This window comes from Seriola aureovittata, chromosome 21 (genome assembly GCF_021018895.1).
Source record: "Seriola aureovittata isolate HTS-2021-v1 ecotype China chromosome 21, ASM2101889v1, whole genome shotgun sequence".
NCBI lineage: Eukaryota > Metazoa > Chordata > Actinopteri > Carangiformes > Carangidae > Seriola > Seriola aureovittata.
This window is the reverse complement of record NC_079384.1, coordinates 1,343,843-1,361,255: the sequence shown is the minus strand read 5'-3', so window position 1 is coordinate 1,361,255 and position 17,413 is coordinate 1,343,843. Positions and strand designations below refer to the sequence as shown.

The 17,413-nt window shown below is 43.7% G+C and overlaps 1 protein-coding gene and 2 long non-coding RNA genes across 3 annotated transcripts in view; 1 reads left to right on the top strand and 2 right to left on the bottom strand.

The window, feature by feature from the left end:
- Positions 1-17,413, bottom strand: part of ca10a (carbonic anhydrase Xa) — a 206,865-nt gene that overhangs the window by 73,475 nt on the left and 115,977 nt on the right. The gene's annotated exons all lie outside the window — the stretch shown is intronic.
- LOC130162608 (uncharacterized) lies at positions 9,887-11,434 on the top strand. The gene is made up of 3 exons (XR_008826287.1): positions 9,887-10,095; positions 10,713-10,817; positions 11,316-11,434. It is a non-coding gene; the product is annotated as an uncharacterized LOC130162608 (long non-coding RNA).
- On the bottom strand, positions 11,928-13,012 carry LOC130162607 (uncharacterized). Its single transcript, XR_008826286.1, has 3 exons — positions 12,940-13,012; positions 12,235-12,304; positions 11,928-12,139 (listed from the first exon to the last, which is right to left on the bottom strand). It is a non-coding gene; the product is annotated as an uncharacterized LOC130162607 (long non-coding RNA).

Sequence of the window (17,413 nt, the reverse complement as noted above, 5' to 3'; positions counted from 1 at the left end):
TCACAGCTCGGCTGATATCTAACTGCTCTGATTTAGTAACTTCGCTTTTGGTTGTTATTGAGATTTGTGCCTCCAACTCAATTCAGCAGAGGTTCCACTCACCAGAAGGCTCGGACCGTTATTCCATAATATTGAACTGAATATTGAATATCCTGCCGTCTGCACGGAGGCTCTGAGAAAAATGATCGCCCCCCTCTTTAAAGAATATTTTTGGCTGGACTGCTAAAGCATAATTCGACCTGTTAAAGCTACTGCATTATGTGTTAATACAGACTCAACACTTCCTGCAAAACATTTCAAATTAAAATCCCTCTAGCGTGTCAGTGGGCAGAAACACTTTATAACAAGGCTTTTATTGCTTTGCTTCAGTAAGAGTTTTGTCTCAATGTCTCATGTTGCTGTTGTTTACATGTTATTCAGATCTGCTAGCTTCTTTAGCAGATAGCGATGACGGTGTGTTTTATGTTTAGTTATTCCTCTGCCTCTTTTAGTAATAATGACACGTGGTTGGAGGCCAGGCTCAGTGTATTGGAAGTTCTCCTCTGCTTCCCTGCAGCTCCCGAGCTGGGAAACCAGAGAAGATCGGTAGACTGCGGCTCGGCGCTTCACCCAGTCATCCACAGTCCAGATTACAGAGCCGACTCGATACCACGGAGTCAGTTGTTTGAGTGAACTCATTCTTTCAATCTGTAATTATAATTTGAAGTTTGAAGTTTATTTAAAGGGTAACTAAAAATGCTCAGTAGTCAGTCAGACCCTGGTTTATTCCTGTGTGTTTGTCTTTGACTTTACTGTCAGAAATCACCTGTCAATCAAACAGTGTGTGTGATACGCTGAAGTTGAAGCTGTCAGTGAATTTTCAGTTTCTATATGTTGTGCTGTTTCCTTTATTTATCATAGTCACAACTTCTATTGATTCCAAACACAAGTGTAAAATACACTCCACCACCTGAGAGCACATGTAAAGGTTTCAGAAACTGATTATCAGAAGAAGATCAACAACAATCTCATTTATTATGCTCCAGCCAAACAACATGAGACCTCTCCTCTTCACACCAGAGACTGACCCTCCGTCTAATTCCTCCTAGCTCCCGTCTAACTCCACAGTGATAGGCCTCAAAGCCCAGATAGAGATAAGAGAGGAGGCTCCTGCCTCTCCCTTTGTTCGGGGGAGACTCCAGCTTTATAGATTAAAAACCTGTCGACAGAAACGGGATGTTGGTCCGTGGACGGCTTTGATGGTGTCTCCCCTCCTGCTATTGATTTCCTTCCCGCTGGCCATCACTCAGCCTGGTTATAAGTGAGTTGTGAAACTCTTTGCGAGCTCGCCCCTTCTTTGTTGATCACTGGTCATTCAGAAAGCACTTGTGTGTGGATAGTGTTACTGAGGACGTTAGTGGTGTGTGTGTGTGTGTGTTCGTGTGTGTGTGTGTGTGTGTGTGTGTGTGTGTGTGTCAGAGAAGAAAGAATAAGGATTCAAATTGTAGCTTTGAAAGGAAACTGTCAATAGTTTTGTGACAAACAGGAGGAAAGATAATCGGTCTTCTATAGTTTATTATTGCACTGCTGTAATCTGTCCTAATCCGTCTGCAAGCAGATAAAAAAATATATAAACTGGATCCTACATTTCCCACAATCCTTCTTTTGTTTGTCAACATCAGGATGCCTGCATCATTATCCTCCCAAAATATGAAGCTGTTGGCTGCATAAAGCTGATAAATTATTAGATCAATACGTGTTTCTACTGAAGCTACTGTGGTAGTTGTGTTGATGCTTTGTGTGCACAGTGAACAACTTGTATTTGTGCTGTGTTATGAAAGTAGCAGATATAGAAAATAACCTGGAGACAATTTAAGTATTTAAAGTAAAATGGAAAAGGATTATTAATACTAACAGGCGCTAAAGGTTGTTTAATTAACTAACTGCAGCAGCGAGTCTCTCCAGAATCCACGAGCAGCAGGAATCAGGAGTGATATCCACAGGCTAACAGGCTAACGGGCTAACAGGCTAACGGGCCAACAGGCTAACAGGCTAACAGGCTAACGGGCTAACAGGCTAACGGGCACAGAGTCTGTATCTCTGGTCCATGACTGAACCTAGTGGCTGCAGTTTGGCACGTACAGGAAATATTGAGGGCAGTGAACCTGTACAGTAGCTGGTATCAACAGCAGTAGTCCTGAACGCAGCTACGGCAAGCCGCAAGGGGCAACAGTCAGTCTGTGGGATTTCTGTTCACCTACAGGTAAGTAGGAGCACCTGATATAGAAATACACTTCATCATGGAGAAACTAATGCCTGAGTTGTTGATCTCAGTCTCTGCGTCTGGGTAAAACTGTCAGTAAACTTCCAGCCGGTGCAGTTATCTTCACAGTGATCCAGGAAGTGTGATGCTAGCTTACTTTGTTATCTTGCAAATGATTCTCCATTATGAGAAAATTACATTCTAGCCTCTTGAGAGAGGTGAATGAAATTCATGAGGAGCCAAAATGATTTGATTAATATGTGATGAAAAATTATCATTATCCAAATCAGACTCTGTCACTCTTCCCACCACACTGTCAGGGGAGCCAGCGGTGTAGATTGTCTGGCGTACAGCAGTACGAGTCTGACTGGTAATGATGCCGCCGCATGGACTGAAGCTAAACGACTTGACAACTAGTGTTCCTTAAAAGCTCATTTCTAATGTCATATATTGAAGTTTCTACTGCGTCAACGCCTCCACAGCGCTCAGTCCTCCCCTCGACACATCTGCAGACTCACCTCTCCAGCCGTCATGTTTATGACTAAAGCGTCTGGGGCTTATGGGAAACGTTGTTTGTTAATGGCTGCTAAAAGTTTGGGTTTTACTTCAGCTCTCACAGTCAGGAGCCTCACTGATCCTTCCTTCCTTTTCCCTTTTCATTTAGCTGGAGTAGAGGACAATTACACACTAAAACAATGCTGGGTTGTTGTAACAATAGAAGAACGGCCGGGACATTATAATTTCATAATTTCATAAAATATTTAATTTTAATTTAATTTTTACATTAACAGCAGAATAAACTGAAATAAAATTAGTAATTAATTAAAATCCCAGCGACAGTGATGACCGAGAAGAGTCATTTCTAACCAACCAACAAACAAAACTACCCACGGCTGGGTCGGCCCCTTCTCGACCCCGGGTTAACAAAATAACCCAAAATGGGAAAACAAAATAATTTATGATACGACTCCTTAAGCAAATTACTTTTCAAGCTAATGATATTAGATTTCTTTTTGAAATGAGCGATGGTTTTTAAAGTACAGCCTGAGAAGTCTCACACTACATTGGCTGTGAGTGTGCAGGTGTTGGGGTGATATGGAAAACACAAGGGGGTGGGGAAATGGCCTGAGGGAGGCTCAGGCAGACACAGGCCACACAATTCACTCATAATGCCATTATGAGGAAACTCACAACTTTTAATGGCTTTTGCACTTCACGAAAGGGGATGGAGAGGCAACTGCAGCTCTAAAGTGACTGTTCTGGGGGATTAACACTATCAGGACTCAAAAAAGCAATTTTGTTCAAAAACATGTCTTTTCCAGGAAGGTGAAAACACATGCATTAAAAAGAGGCCTCCTCTACATGGTGGTGATAAATGACCTCATTATCAGACGTCAGCTAGGTGGAAAGGCTACGTGGGATTAAATGCAAAGTGTAAAAATCGAAAAGGGAGAAAGATAAAGAAAGGGAGACAGAGAAGGGAGGGATGGGAAGAGAGGAAGTGGCTTGTAAGAAGAGAAGAGGAGCAACAGCACAATTATCCGTCCTTGGGACGTCTGTGTCCGGAGTCTGAGAAACATGTTGACAGAGAGAAAGAAGAGAAGTGAAAGATTGACCTGGACTGTTCGTCGACCTGGACGGTGACCCATCCATCCATCCATCCATCCATCCGTCAGTCCATCAGTCCATCCGTCCATCCATCCATCCATCCATCCATCAGTCCATCCGTCCATCCATCCGTCCGTCCGTCCATCCATCATCCATCCATCCATCCATCCATCCATCAGTCCATCCGTCCATCCATCCGTCCGTCCGTCCATCTATCAGTCCGTCCATCCATCCATCCATCCATCCATCCATCCATCCATCCATCAGTCCATCCGTCCATCCATCCGTCCGTCCGTCCATCCATCAGTCCATCCGTCCATCCATCCGTCCGTCCGTCCATCCATCCATCAGTCCATCCGTCCATCAGTCCATCCGTCCATCCATCCGTCCGTCCGTCCATCCATCCATCAGTCCATCCATCCATCCGTCCATCCATCCATCAGTCCATCCGTCCATCCATCCGTCCGTGCATCCATCCATCAGTCCATCCGTCCATCAGTCCATCCGTCCATCAGTCCATCCGTCCATCCATCCGTCCGTCCGTCCATCCATCCATCAGTCCGTCCATCCATCAGTCCATCCGTCCATCAGTCCATCCGTCCATCCATCCATCCATCCATCCGTCCATCCATCCATCAGTCCATCCATCCGTCCGTCCGTCCATCCATCAGTCCATCCATCCATCAGTCCATCCATCCATCCATCCATCAGTCCGTCCATCCATCAGTCCATCCATCCATCAGTCCATCCATCCATCCATCCATCAGTCCATCCATCCATCAGTCCATCCATCCATCCATCCGTCCATCCATCCATCAGTCCGTCCGTCCATCAGTCAGTCCGTCCGTCCGTCCATCCATCCATCCATCCATCCATCCATCCATCCATCCATCAGTCCAGTGCGATAAACTTCACTTCCACTCTCACACTTTGATGTGCTGTCACGTCTGAGCCGTCTCTTTGGCGCTCACCATTATTGTAAAGTGACACGAGCAGCCGGCCGCCTTCTTCCATCTCGCACAAGGTGATGGAATTTGAGACGTATGAGGAGCATTTACCCATCAATCAGCGGTGAGGGTTCCCGGTGACACGCAATAACACCAGGCCGGCGCTTGGCACGTCAGGGGATATACAGTACAGAGGGATACGTGGTGAGTGATGGCGGCGCTGAGAGAGTGGCGCTCAAAAAATGAAGAAAACACAACTAATCCGTCAATTACAAACTCAACAATAACTCTGTCTGTTTTCTGTCTCGAGCTGTTTTTCTGTGTTTTATTCAGTTATTGTTTGAGGGCGCTGCAGCGCCCCCTGCTGGACGACAGTGGAACATCATGAAATAATAATCAGAAACATATTGGACAAACGTTGCAGGTCTGTTTCTTCTGTTGTGAGCACAGACACCATGTCAACTCTTCAACATAACACTGCTGAGATCACGTACGGTGCCTTCAAATTAATATGAACAAATTACGTGATCATTGAATAAGTGATAACACAAGCCTCCTGACATCCCTGCATCCTGCTATCACCTGCGCTCAAAGGACAGGTGAGCAGGTAAATAGTTGCAGACATATTAACTGATCAACCTTCAGAAAATGTTGTAAAAAAAAAAAAACAACTAAAAAATAAGGTAAAATGCGGCATTAATCATTAAAAAGAATCATTGATGATAATCGGGGATCTTGCAGAGCTGTGTGATATCGATGTTGAGTGGACAGAAGGGAAAACACCAATAACTTTTCATTCACATGCAGCTTCAGTCTTATATTGAGATGGACGACTAAGACGTTGCACTGAGATGAACCTACTCTTCAGTGCTGCTGCCTTTGTAGGTGTTTGTTGCCTTGTGTTAGCGAAGGTTACATTTGCCTTCCTTTTAATTTAACACATCCCTGAATACTATAGCTCATTCTATGTCTTCGTGAGCATCTGTTCTCCATCATGAAACTGCAGAAGGTTGTTCGGTTCCAACAAGAGAGCTGACATAACGAGCGTTAATACAAACTCATCTCTGCCGCACAGAAAAGAAGCATTTAAAGTAAAAAGTTCGGTGTGTACAAACACCGACGGCTCAAGGCTCACATCAATACCGCAATGATTGACTGCAGAGGAAGTGGGAGAGGACGCACGTTCAGAGGCTGTGCACTTAGAGTAACTCTGTTATTCTGCTGCACTGAAAGGAGCCTCGTGGCATCAGGTAGAAATGGGAAACTAATTAGCAGAGCGCGTGCACTTGGACCTGCAAGAGGAGGAGGAGGTCTTTGTGAAACGGCCCGATCACCCACATGGGTCTTTGCATGTGTGTACTCATTGTACGAGGCCACCCACAACAGCCTGACTGACAGCCAAAGAAACCCCAGAGAGGCGAACACATGCACACTCACACAGTCACAGTCTGTGTTGACAGCTGCCTCTCGACTCCGGCGAACAACAAAACCGAAAAACGAACAGAAATCTTCCTGTTAAACATCATTTCTCTGCTGCTTCACTTCATCCCAAGCTCCACGTTTTCCTCATACATGTTCTGATGAATCCACGCCTTTTGAGAATTCACTTAATTGCCTGCAAACCCGGAGAAAATGTTACTGATTAATGTCTCCGCACATCCTGCCTGTGTGTGTGTGTGTGTGTGTGCGTGTGTGTGTGTGTGTGTGTGTGTGCACTCTAACGAAGCAGGCCCAGCGCCTCCCGCCTCGCCCCGGCTCCTCATGCATTCGAGATGTCTCACAGCGCAGCATGATGCAACACTGCAGCCCGCACCAGCAAGGCAAAAGGTCACAGAGCAAACAGAGCCGGGTCAAGTAGTGTTGGCAAATAATTCTGACTGGAGGGTTTTATTTTAACCCTTTGAACCCGAGGCCTCAAGGTGTCTCTCTCCTTATGTGCAGCTTCTATGAAAAAAGGAAAGCTGACTTTAATTTATAATATGATACTGAAAGTTTAAACTACAGCAGTTGGGGAATAATGATCAGGAGTTGGTTTCACAGACAGACTTCAGATAGACTTCTATGTGTGATGCACGAAGCTGTCTAGTTCCTGATTATCTCAAGTAGCTCTAATTTGCTATGAATCCTGGGTAAATTAAAGGTTCCCAGTGGGATTTTTGTCCATTTCTAACCCTAAAGAAACATGTTTGTCCCTGTTTGTGTTTGCTCTCGTGCACGTGTGAGGACGGTGTGCAACAAACTGAACAGCTACAAGCACATGTTCATTTGGTGACGTAAAGGACAAGCTAATTAACTTAGACGTATTTATTAAATAAGTTGCTGCAAAAACATTATATGTACCATAAAGGCTTGGGCCTGTATTCCATCATATCATCAATATTTGGGCTGGAATGTGTTGAGATATGTGAGATCTCACAAATGTCTGTGATCATTTTGTTTGCTTGTGAATTATTTAAAGCTCCATGTTTTCTTCTTCTTCTTCTGCATTTTATTTGAAGTGTTGATCCATAAGAAGATATATTTAAAAACCATCTCAGGCTTCTCTCTGGAGCTCTAGTGACAACAGGTCGGTGAGCCAATCAGAAGAGAGGAGGCTCTGATTTGCATTTTAAAAAGACAAATAAATAAAAACGAACTACAGAAACTGAGCAAAACAACAGAGCATTACTATATAGAACCTAGACCTGCTTTATAATCAATAAGACATGGACATCTACCTTTAGACAATATGGGACGTTTAAAGACTTTTGCAAGACAAAATAAAACAGTAAGATTTCAAAGCTTTTCAAGCGTCTAACAGTTTTCCCTTTGGGACGTCTGTTGCTGGGATTCACCAGTGGAACCATGAAGAAACAAGAACTGGGACTAAACGGGGTTATAAACATCCCAACGGAAAGAAACTGAGAGAGAGAGTGCAGGACTGACTATCAGGCAGAACGTGACAAAAGTATCCAGAATGCATAATTGAGGCTTTAATCCGGAGGCCAGTTGGGAAAAGGGATGATAAACATGTTAGACTTTAATGAGGTCTACGATGGGAAGCCACATGCGCATTGAAAGAGAATAGGACATCCAAACAGGGAAACAGGGAGATCCACGTTTGACTGATTTACATATTCCAACACAAAGTGACGGAGCGTGTTCCTGTGGAGAAGAGTCTGAGGTCGATCCAACGATGCGCTGGCTCAGGTGCAGCTGATCCTCCATGAAAATAAACTGAAATTATTATCAACAACAGTTTTTCTGGACCACTCCACTCGCTCCGCTCTGACTGTACGTACACTCCCGGACGTGGACGCTCGGCAATAAAAGCCATCCTCGAAATAAAGCAAGGCGTCGTTGCTCGACACCTGCTGGTCGATAAAAGTTTTATTCTTTGGTGTAAGTGGTTTTACAGCTCTGTGTAAACACATCTCGCCTCTTCTCCAGGGGGAGGGAGAACGATGACGGACTGGAAATGTACAGCGTTTGCATACATCCAACATACCGTGCTTTACTCTGCTCCAGGAGAAGCTCAGCAGCAGACACAGGCTTTAGTTCAGACTCCACAGAGTCCTGAGTGAGAACCAGGGAGGATGTGGATCTGAGAGGAGTTACAGTTACATAAGTGGATTTGTGTGTAGGTGTACCTTTTGAGTACTTTTGAAGTCAGTAATTTTACTTTTGTTTTTCATATTCATTTCAATCTTCAAGTGATGTTTCTGTGTAGAAGCAGAGACTCGTGTTTTCAGGGAGGAATATTCAGCTTTGGTAAAATACTGAAAGTGTATCAACTTAAAACAACAAAGAAGACTGATGGAAGATTTACACAAAGATATTCAACAAACCTGGTGGAGGGAGGGGTCAGGGGCCAGGGACAGACTCATTTATTAAGTTATATATATATATTATCTTAAGTTTTTTATATGCAAATTAAAGTGCACATAAATACAGGTAGATGGAAATTAACTAAACGATCCCTCCAGTGTAAAGGTCTGTGTCCATGTGTAGTGTGATTATAGATCAGCTCTAGCTTCTATATTAATACTGTGAAAGTATCAAAGCCTCAGTCCACAGAGAAATGCACACAGCCTGTATTCAGAAACTGAGCCTTAAAACCAGCCGTCAGGACTTCTGGAACTTTGTGATGTCACAACAAAGCAGTCACCAAGCCCCGCCCACCTGGACCCACCATCCAAACCTTGCAGGATTTGGTTTCTCTGAGTGTTTTTACCTGAAATCTGCTATATTTTTATTGGATCATTCAGAAAACAGTCAGCCAATCAGAAGAGAGGCCCAGAGCCTCCTCTCTTCTGATTGGCTCACCGACCTGTTGTTACTAGAGCTGCAGAGAGAAGCCTGAGAGAGGAGATGTAAAACTACACTGAGATGGTTTTTGTATCTTCTTATGGATCAACACTTCAAATAAAACACAGAAGAAGAAGAAACATGGAGCTTTAATAATAAAAACGTAAAAGCAGGTTTAGCTGAGAAATGATTAAAACTCTTGCATTTTTCTGCAAACCTACACTTGTTACTGGTATATTACTTTCAAAAATAAGAGCTCTAACTTTATAATAAAACTGAAGGCACACAATGACATAGGTTTATAAATAATAATGAAATTAATTTGCATGAAAAACAACAAACAAACAAATAAAGGTCGAACATCCACTCTATAGATAAAAGGTTATAAATGAATAAAGAAACGTTCTTTAAAGGGGACCTATTATGCAAAATGCACTTTTCCATGGTTTTCTATCGGTAGTATGTGTCCCTGGCGTGTCTACGGACCCCCCAAACATGAGAAAAGTCCATACTCTCGTTCTTTTGCTTTCTCCACCTTTCAAGAAATGTGTGCTCAAACGAGCGGATTGGAGATTCGCCCCTGGTGACGTCAAGAAGGGCGATGCCCCTCCCCCCGGGTGGGTGACGCTCCCCGAGCTAGGTGTGTGTACCGCCCTCTGAGTCCGTGTTACAGACGGATCGTTACTTCCCTCGCGAACACTGGCTTTCGGTAGAACAATGTCGAAGGTACGAGCGAAACACAGTAGTTGCTTTGTTGTTGGCTGCACAAACCAACACAGAAGTCTTTTTTTTAATCCCTACGCCCGAGGATCTAAAGACCCAGTGGATTAATTTTATTTTTGATGGAAATGTTCCCGCTCCAACTCCGAAAGTGTTGTACTGTGTGCTAACCATTTCACCTCGGACTGCTTTCTCAACCTGGGCCAGGACAACGCAGGATTTCCTACAAGTCTCAAGATAAAGCTTGGATCAGTACCGACTGTCTGTGACCCAACTTTGAACTTCGGAGCTGTAAGTTTTACCATTTTATGTTGCTTTACTGTTTGTTCACGAGAGCCTGTTGCGTGTGTTGTTAGCATGGCAGCTAACGTGGCTAACGTTTAGCGTCGTCGACGCGCAGCCGGGTATAGCGGGGTACAGATTGTATGTAATTCTTCTGCTTGGTATCGCCGTGTGACATTGATAAGAGCCACCCTGTTAAATGTATTATATTTTAAAGGCGTTTTAGCTGTCTGTAAAGTCAAGCCGGTAAAATTCGGACTAAAAATAGGCTTTGTACTGATTAGCGTAGGTGTCCGGGCTTGTTTATTAGTGCTGTGAAAGTTATTATTGAGAGTCATGCCTTATAACGGCCGTTTTAACGTTTATATCATGTTCACAGATACAGTGCCTGTAGGGAATATCTAGATAAGCGCAGAGTTAAGGGGATATGTCCAAGGGGATAGTCTATAATACACATTTTTTGCATCTTGCACATATAATGAGCTATTTGCAGCATTTACAAGCTATTGACAACCCAGTTTACACATAATTGAGAGCATCTGTTATCATTCTTGCACTGTTTGCAGCTGTTGCCATAACTACACATTTGAGGAGATGTTGGTGTAATCTCTGTTTCCTCTGTTCAGGCCATCTATACAGCTTCCTGCAACAGGGGATGTTGCATGCCAGACTGACCCACTGCAGGCACACAGTTATCCTTGAAGATCTTCAGCGTCACATCAGAAGTACAGGTCTGTAGCCATCTGAAGTGCATCTACTTTTGATAAACCTAACAGTCATTTATCAGTCTTGGAATAATGTGCAGGTAAATGAAGCTGTGGTTACTTAGAACTTGTGAGAGTGTGTAGGCTAAGGTTTCTGTCATCATCTGTCACCTGGCTGCCATGTCCTACAATGAAAATGCTGACCGACCACAAGCCCAAACAAAAGAAGGTGAACCACTGTTCAAGGTCCAATTTCCAAAGGCCATGAAGGGAGAATGCAGAGCTACACCAGTTAAGACTGAGGCGACATTCTATAAGTGTTATATTATTTTATTTTTCAACCAAAAAATGTTTTGTACACATTGTATTAAATATTGCACATATAATGTTATGACAGTTCCATCAATAACAAAATACAGTAAAGAAAATGTCAGGAGGTATTTAGAAACAGAGTCAGTCATTGTTTTGTAAAAAAAAAAAAAAAGTGAAAAATGTAAAAAAAATCTTTTGTGTTTTATCAAACAGGGAATGTGGTGGACCTCATATTTGAAAAAGTCTTTGTGACCTGGGACCATACACAGAAGCTGCTTTGGCCATCCCCATCCCAGAGGACCTCACTGCACAGTTGGAGCGGCCTGAGAAGGAGGAGGTCATATCCAGCTCTGTGTCCCGGTTCTATCATGGGCCAGTCTAAAACCCACATACCGGCCTGTGGCGTCAGGAAACACGGCATGGATGCGTAGGACCACGCAGGCTGGAATGACGACCCAGATTCTGCAACCAAGGAAGCACCAGCTCACAAAGCTCCTATAGGCTAGATACCTGTACTGACTAAAACAACTGGACAGGGCATTTAGTCTTGCAAACATATATCTATGTTGTGTCTCACAATTTTTTATATGGATCCAGTGAATCCTACAGTTTTTTCATCATCACTGATTATAACTGCCTCATTTGATGTAAATAAATGCTTGATTGTTACTAAAGAAATGACTCCTCTGAATTCATATATTATATGCACACTATCTGCTGATAGAAGAACTTTACAAATCAAAGAGCAGCTAAACTAATTTATTTGAGGGTGTGTTACTCTATTTGTGGTGTGTTATTACCATTGTAAAATTATGTGCACTGAAGTAAAACAAGACTGTCTAACATCTTTTATTTAGATTGAAACTATGTTTTAACAAAGAAGCAAAACGTACTGGTGTATTCCTCTCAACCGTAAAGGACCATAGTCAGTGCGGTACATGTTGCAGGCAGAACACATTGAGGCAGAGCGGCTCCAACCCAGGACGGTCTACCATACATGGTAAATCTTCCACGATCTCCCATAGCCATCTGGTAACCTACAGTGAATTGCAAATGGTAAATTCTATGGTTGATTATAAATGTAATGTAATCAAAACAAATTAGTGATTAGTTTGTCCAGTGAGAATGCTACCTGTGGTATCTCCTAGCAGCAGATGTTCTCAGCTTCTGTGGGCATGGTTGCACAGTTTCCACAGGAGCACCTGTCCAAGATATAGAGAAAAATGGTAACATTCACCAAAATATAAAGCTTGTGAAATTCAAACACTGACAGACAGTGGAGCTAAGGTGGGTAAGAAGTAAGCTTGGCTACATATCAAGTGCATATAACAGAGGTAATTTATAACATGTCACTTATTGCATATAATGTGGAGCTTGACAACAGTGTAGTGTAGAAAACTGCACAGTTTAGTCTTTGACTAAAGATTACTGTTGCTGTCAGACATGTTTATGCTGATTTACAGCTTTCATTGTAATACACAAAATAAATTTACTTCATAAAGGAAGATGTCATGATGAGCATCTCTGCTCAAAACATGGAGAAAAATTATTTACTTTGTCAGCATCTATTAAAATATCTGACTAGTACTGACATTGAACACCTGTAGCAGTCTAGATACAACAAACATTTTCAGACTGTAAAAGTATATCTAAGGAGGCATGACAGATAACTACATTACACTATTCACAATAGTGCTTATTTACCAAAAGAGCTCCCAGTAATGACGAGACAGTAACAGTTAGCATTAGCTACCTAGCTACATGTTAGTAACTGTGTGCCAGCACTCATCAACAAACTCAAAATGTAATGTCAAAATACACAAAATTGGTTACCAACCATTCAGAAACGTCCTGCTGCAGTTGTAGAGTTTGAACTTCTTCAGCAGCCTCTCCCTCTGACTCAGATTCTGGATAAAAGTTGTGTGGTTGAACCAAATCGCTACCGACGCCAGGTTGCCGGTCACGGTCACCGTAAACATTAGAGCACGGTGCCAGAAGCCCGAACGGCAGCCCCTTCCGGAGAGGGGCGTGGTCAGGCACAGCTCATTGCATTTAAAGCTACAGACACAGAAACAGCCTGTTCTGAACAGGGCTCAAAAAGAGGGGTTTACAGGCATGCTGAAATATAGGATCGGAGTGGATTTTTTAGCAAAAAGCTTCAAATACATGCTTTGGGGACCTCTGAGACTTATTCAAACTTGTTGAAAAGGAGCATAATATGTCCCCTTTAAAATAAACCCACAAAGTGTCAGGTTGTGTTAAACATAGTCTGTCTGGTATAATTTTGTATAATAAGTCTCAGCTCAGCTGCCGTGGAAAACACACTTAATGTTTTTCATGCCGTTCACTAAGGTCACACAACAAATTCCATCTTGCAGCTCTCAGTGCGTTTTGACGGACACATTTTCGCTCGCTGCCTTTTTATATCAAAGTGCCATTTTTGTTTTTTATTTTTTTTGCAGCCTCTCCATCAGCATTTCACCAGACACAGGCCAATTTACGAGCAATGAAGGGAGGGAAACAAAGTGAAGGAAAGTCAATGAAAGTCATCAAATCCAAATTATCCTTTAGTCTTGGCTGCTGTTGAATTTGCAGCTCAGAGACCACCGCTAATACCTCGCTAAAATTGTTTATTCATGCTTTGTTTGTTTATGCACTTCATTTTAAAAGTTTCTTTCAAAGTAAAAGCATTAGGTTGAACGCATGTCGTAACTTTCTGTTAATAAACCTGGTGTTGTCATTGCTGTGCGTCCGTCCTGATCAAGTTGAGCGGAGTGTCTTCCATGGCTGATTTCACTGCTGTTTTGACCCCTTCACTGCAGTATATCGTATCACTTAGATTTGTGTGGCGGAGAGTTGCAATTCCCCGGAGGCTGTGGCAGGATTGTGGGTTCAGGAGGTTAGGCAGGTGGTAAGGCAGCGGGATAAAAAAGCCTAGACATGCTCACTGGCTGGATCTCCCCTCAATCACACCCAAGATTGGTCATGGGTGCCTGCAGCACCTAGGTCACCCAGTGCACACGGACACTCTCTCTCTCTCACAGGTGGTCGTGGCTGTGTGTGTGTGTGTGTGTGTGTGTGTGTGTGTCCATGTGACACAGCGAGCTCCTCTCCATCTTTGTCACATTCCCTGTGGGACTGCAGTCGATCCGAGAGTCAGCTGACCTGCCAGGCAATCAGAGCTCAAAATGTCATCCACAGCCTGAGCCTTCCCGGGACAGAAAGACCATCCATTTATCTGTCTGCCCCCCCCCCCCCCCACCCCCCCCCTTCAAATACAGAGTCACTATTTCCAAAAACCTGTATTTGACTGAATTTGATTTGAAGGTATCTTTTGAACACATTCCTAAGAGGTACATGAATTTACTTTCCCCTCTGCGCAGCGATCAATCGACCAGCTATCAGTAATACATCTGGTGCAAAACATGGTCTTCATGGTCCACTTGATTACCGCGTCTGCACTCGTGCCAAATGGGAGATAAAAGCCTTAAAAGGAGCACGGAGGAGGCATTCGCCGGCTCCTGTTACCACGATCTATCATCCTCTCATGGTTGCGTGCTGCATGAGAGAACTGCCCCGTAGCTTGTGTTACCGCCGCGCCGGAGAGAGCCACTTTAGAGGGAACGATAAACAGCAAACACAATAGACACACGAAGAAGAGAGCGGCGCTGAGGACCAACAGCAGCGCTGCGCTCATATTTCAAAGGCTTGTTTGAGCGTCTGCGAGGGGAAGTAGATTGTAGTGGGTTCATAAAATATCTGTTACATTCGATCCGTTACTCATATTAGGGCGGCGGCGAGCTCTGTCCCATGGTGTGTGATTTGATGCATTGTGGGAAGAAGGAGTGTTGTATTTTTGTCCCGTGTCCATTACCACAGCAAGGTCATAGAAGTGGCTGATGTGAAGAACACACATGTTGCCCTTGGTGTTGTATGACAGCACTTTCCTCACAGATCACTCACAATATCTGTTTGAATGGAGGAATTCAGATCCCTGAGGACGGCTGCACATTTCAAATACATTAAGTTTTGTTTTACAATAATATCATATCAAATAATTTATCAAAGAACAGTTTGTTTTCATGTAGAACACAGAACCAACCTTGAGTTAAAATAGTAAAGTTACAATCATCAACATGCAAACTTGGATCTCGCTAACGCCTCGGCCTCTTGCCAACAAACACCTCATGTGATCAGAAACTCATTCTGATCTCGCCTTTCTATTTCAAACATCACAACATGCGCAGCAGCTCTGCTTTTACAGGGTGTCGCTCAGTTTCACAATCCTGAGCTTTTAAAAGCAGGTGAAAGAGAAGCCGTCAGTCTGAGGAACAGGAGAGAGACACGTGCTACATGATATTATTAAAACTGTCTATCCAGCAGACAGTCTGTCTCTCTCTCTGTCTGTCTCTCTCTCCTTCACTCTCACCTGTAACTTCTCCACCTGTCTCTGAGTTCTGCTTCCCGGCGACTCAGGCGTCCTGCAGCTGATGCTATTTACCATTAATTGATTTGGACTTCCAGATTCAGGCAAATATGATACGCATGTTTAATCTGAACATTGTCCCGGTCGTCACTGGGGAAGTGTTTCTCCTCTTCCTGCAGCTGTTGTTGGTGGTTACATGAATAACCCCCAGCTCCGAGCTCTCTCTCTGCGGCTCAGCTGCTGCAGTTTAATACTTGCCCATTAATTCAGAGCAGCAAACACACACCTGCATCACAGGTATCACACTCAGTGTCATAGTAACATCACCAGCATAAAGACTCTTTTATTACTCTGTGCTCTATTTATTTGAACTGTTATTCTGATCTTACTTCTATTGTCTTTATGCGACAGTCAGAACCGACACGTTTTGTTTCAGGTCCGTCCCATTCTCCTGACACGATGTCTCAGCAGTGACGGAACTTCTTCAATTGTTGTTGCTAGACTACTAGCACTAGATTTTTGTGTTTGAAGGTCGAAGGTCAAGGTGAAAGTGACCTCACAAATCATGATTTTGGACCATGTGAACTCAATATCTCCGTGACGCTTGATGAACTGATTAGATTTCACACGAATGGTTGATATTTTCTCTGAGTCCGGATAGACAGGGATGTGACCTGGAACTAGTCTGAGTGGCGGAGGGATACGACCACGAGGAGGTGGCTCTAGTTCTGTCAATAAAATGATTTACAACTTTCTAAAGTTGTAACAAATTAATTAGAGAAATTCATCCTATTTGGAAACCTTTAATTTGTTCTTCCCTCCTCATATACAGTACAGTAGGTAATGTAAGTTTAATGCTAATTACTATGATTGCTTCATTACGACTATTCCCTCGTGTCACATACACAAACACGACAAACCCATTAAGACGTGAGAAGTAGGAGTGTGTGTCTGCGGCGGCCGTGCGCCGAATAACAAGCCGAGAGGCCGTTTCATACGGGAGCCTGACATTTCCATTTTCACCGTGGCGTAAAGTGTAACCTCGGGCCCATCCCGCCGCGACACAGCACCGCTGCTGGAGAGGGAACGACACACTGCTCGCTGTCATCACTCACACCTGACTAGAGACCGCCAGTCCATTCACAACAAACAAATTCAATTGGCGAGGTAAAAGGAGAGCGACACAAGTGGCCGCGCTGCTCCTCCAACAATCCCTGGATGACGATAAAAATAATAATGATCTATAGGGAGGACATTTGCCCCCCCCCCCCCCCCTCCCTCCCTCCCACACACACACACACACACACACAAACACACACACACACACATAATGGACACACACGTCTTCTCTGCCATTACAGCAGGGGAGAGATGATCCGGTTTATTCTGTGTCTCTGTGCGAGTGTGTTGCTCTTCGGGCTTCAGCCTGCTCACATGAAAGAGAAGGTATTTGGAAAAGAAAAAAGAAAAAAAAACATATTTTCACCGAACATCATTATCACTGTCACTGAGCAGCGAGTTTGAAGAGAGAGGGAAGATCAAAGGCGAGCGGAGCGATGGCCTCTGGCGGTGGAGACTCGCCCCGCCGTGGAGGTGAAGGACACCCTCCTCCTCCTCCTCCTCCTCCTCTCCCTTCTCCTTTCTCCTATTGCTTACTTTCAACCCAACATGGGCTTTGTTCACCTTGTGCTTTGAAGCAGACTGCAAACTTCATGTCCTAATTTCACTTGTCACAGTCGCTTACGCTTCCTTTAACCAGAGATGTGTTTCTTCCTGCCCTCTCTCCCTCTGCTGCTACGAGCAGCCGCATGAGGTCATATGCTAATCTATGATGTCACTCCCATCATCATATGCATATCAATGTATTTGCCACAGTGGCTGATGT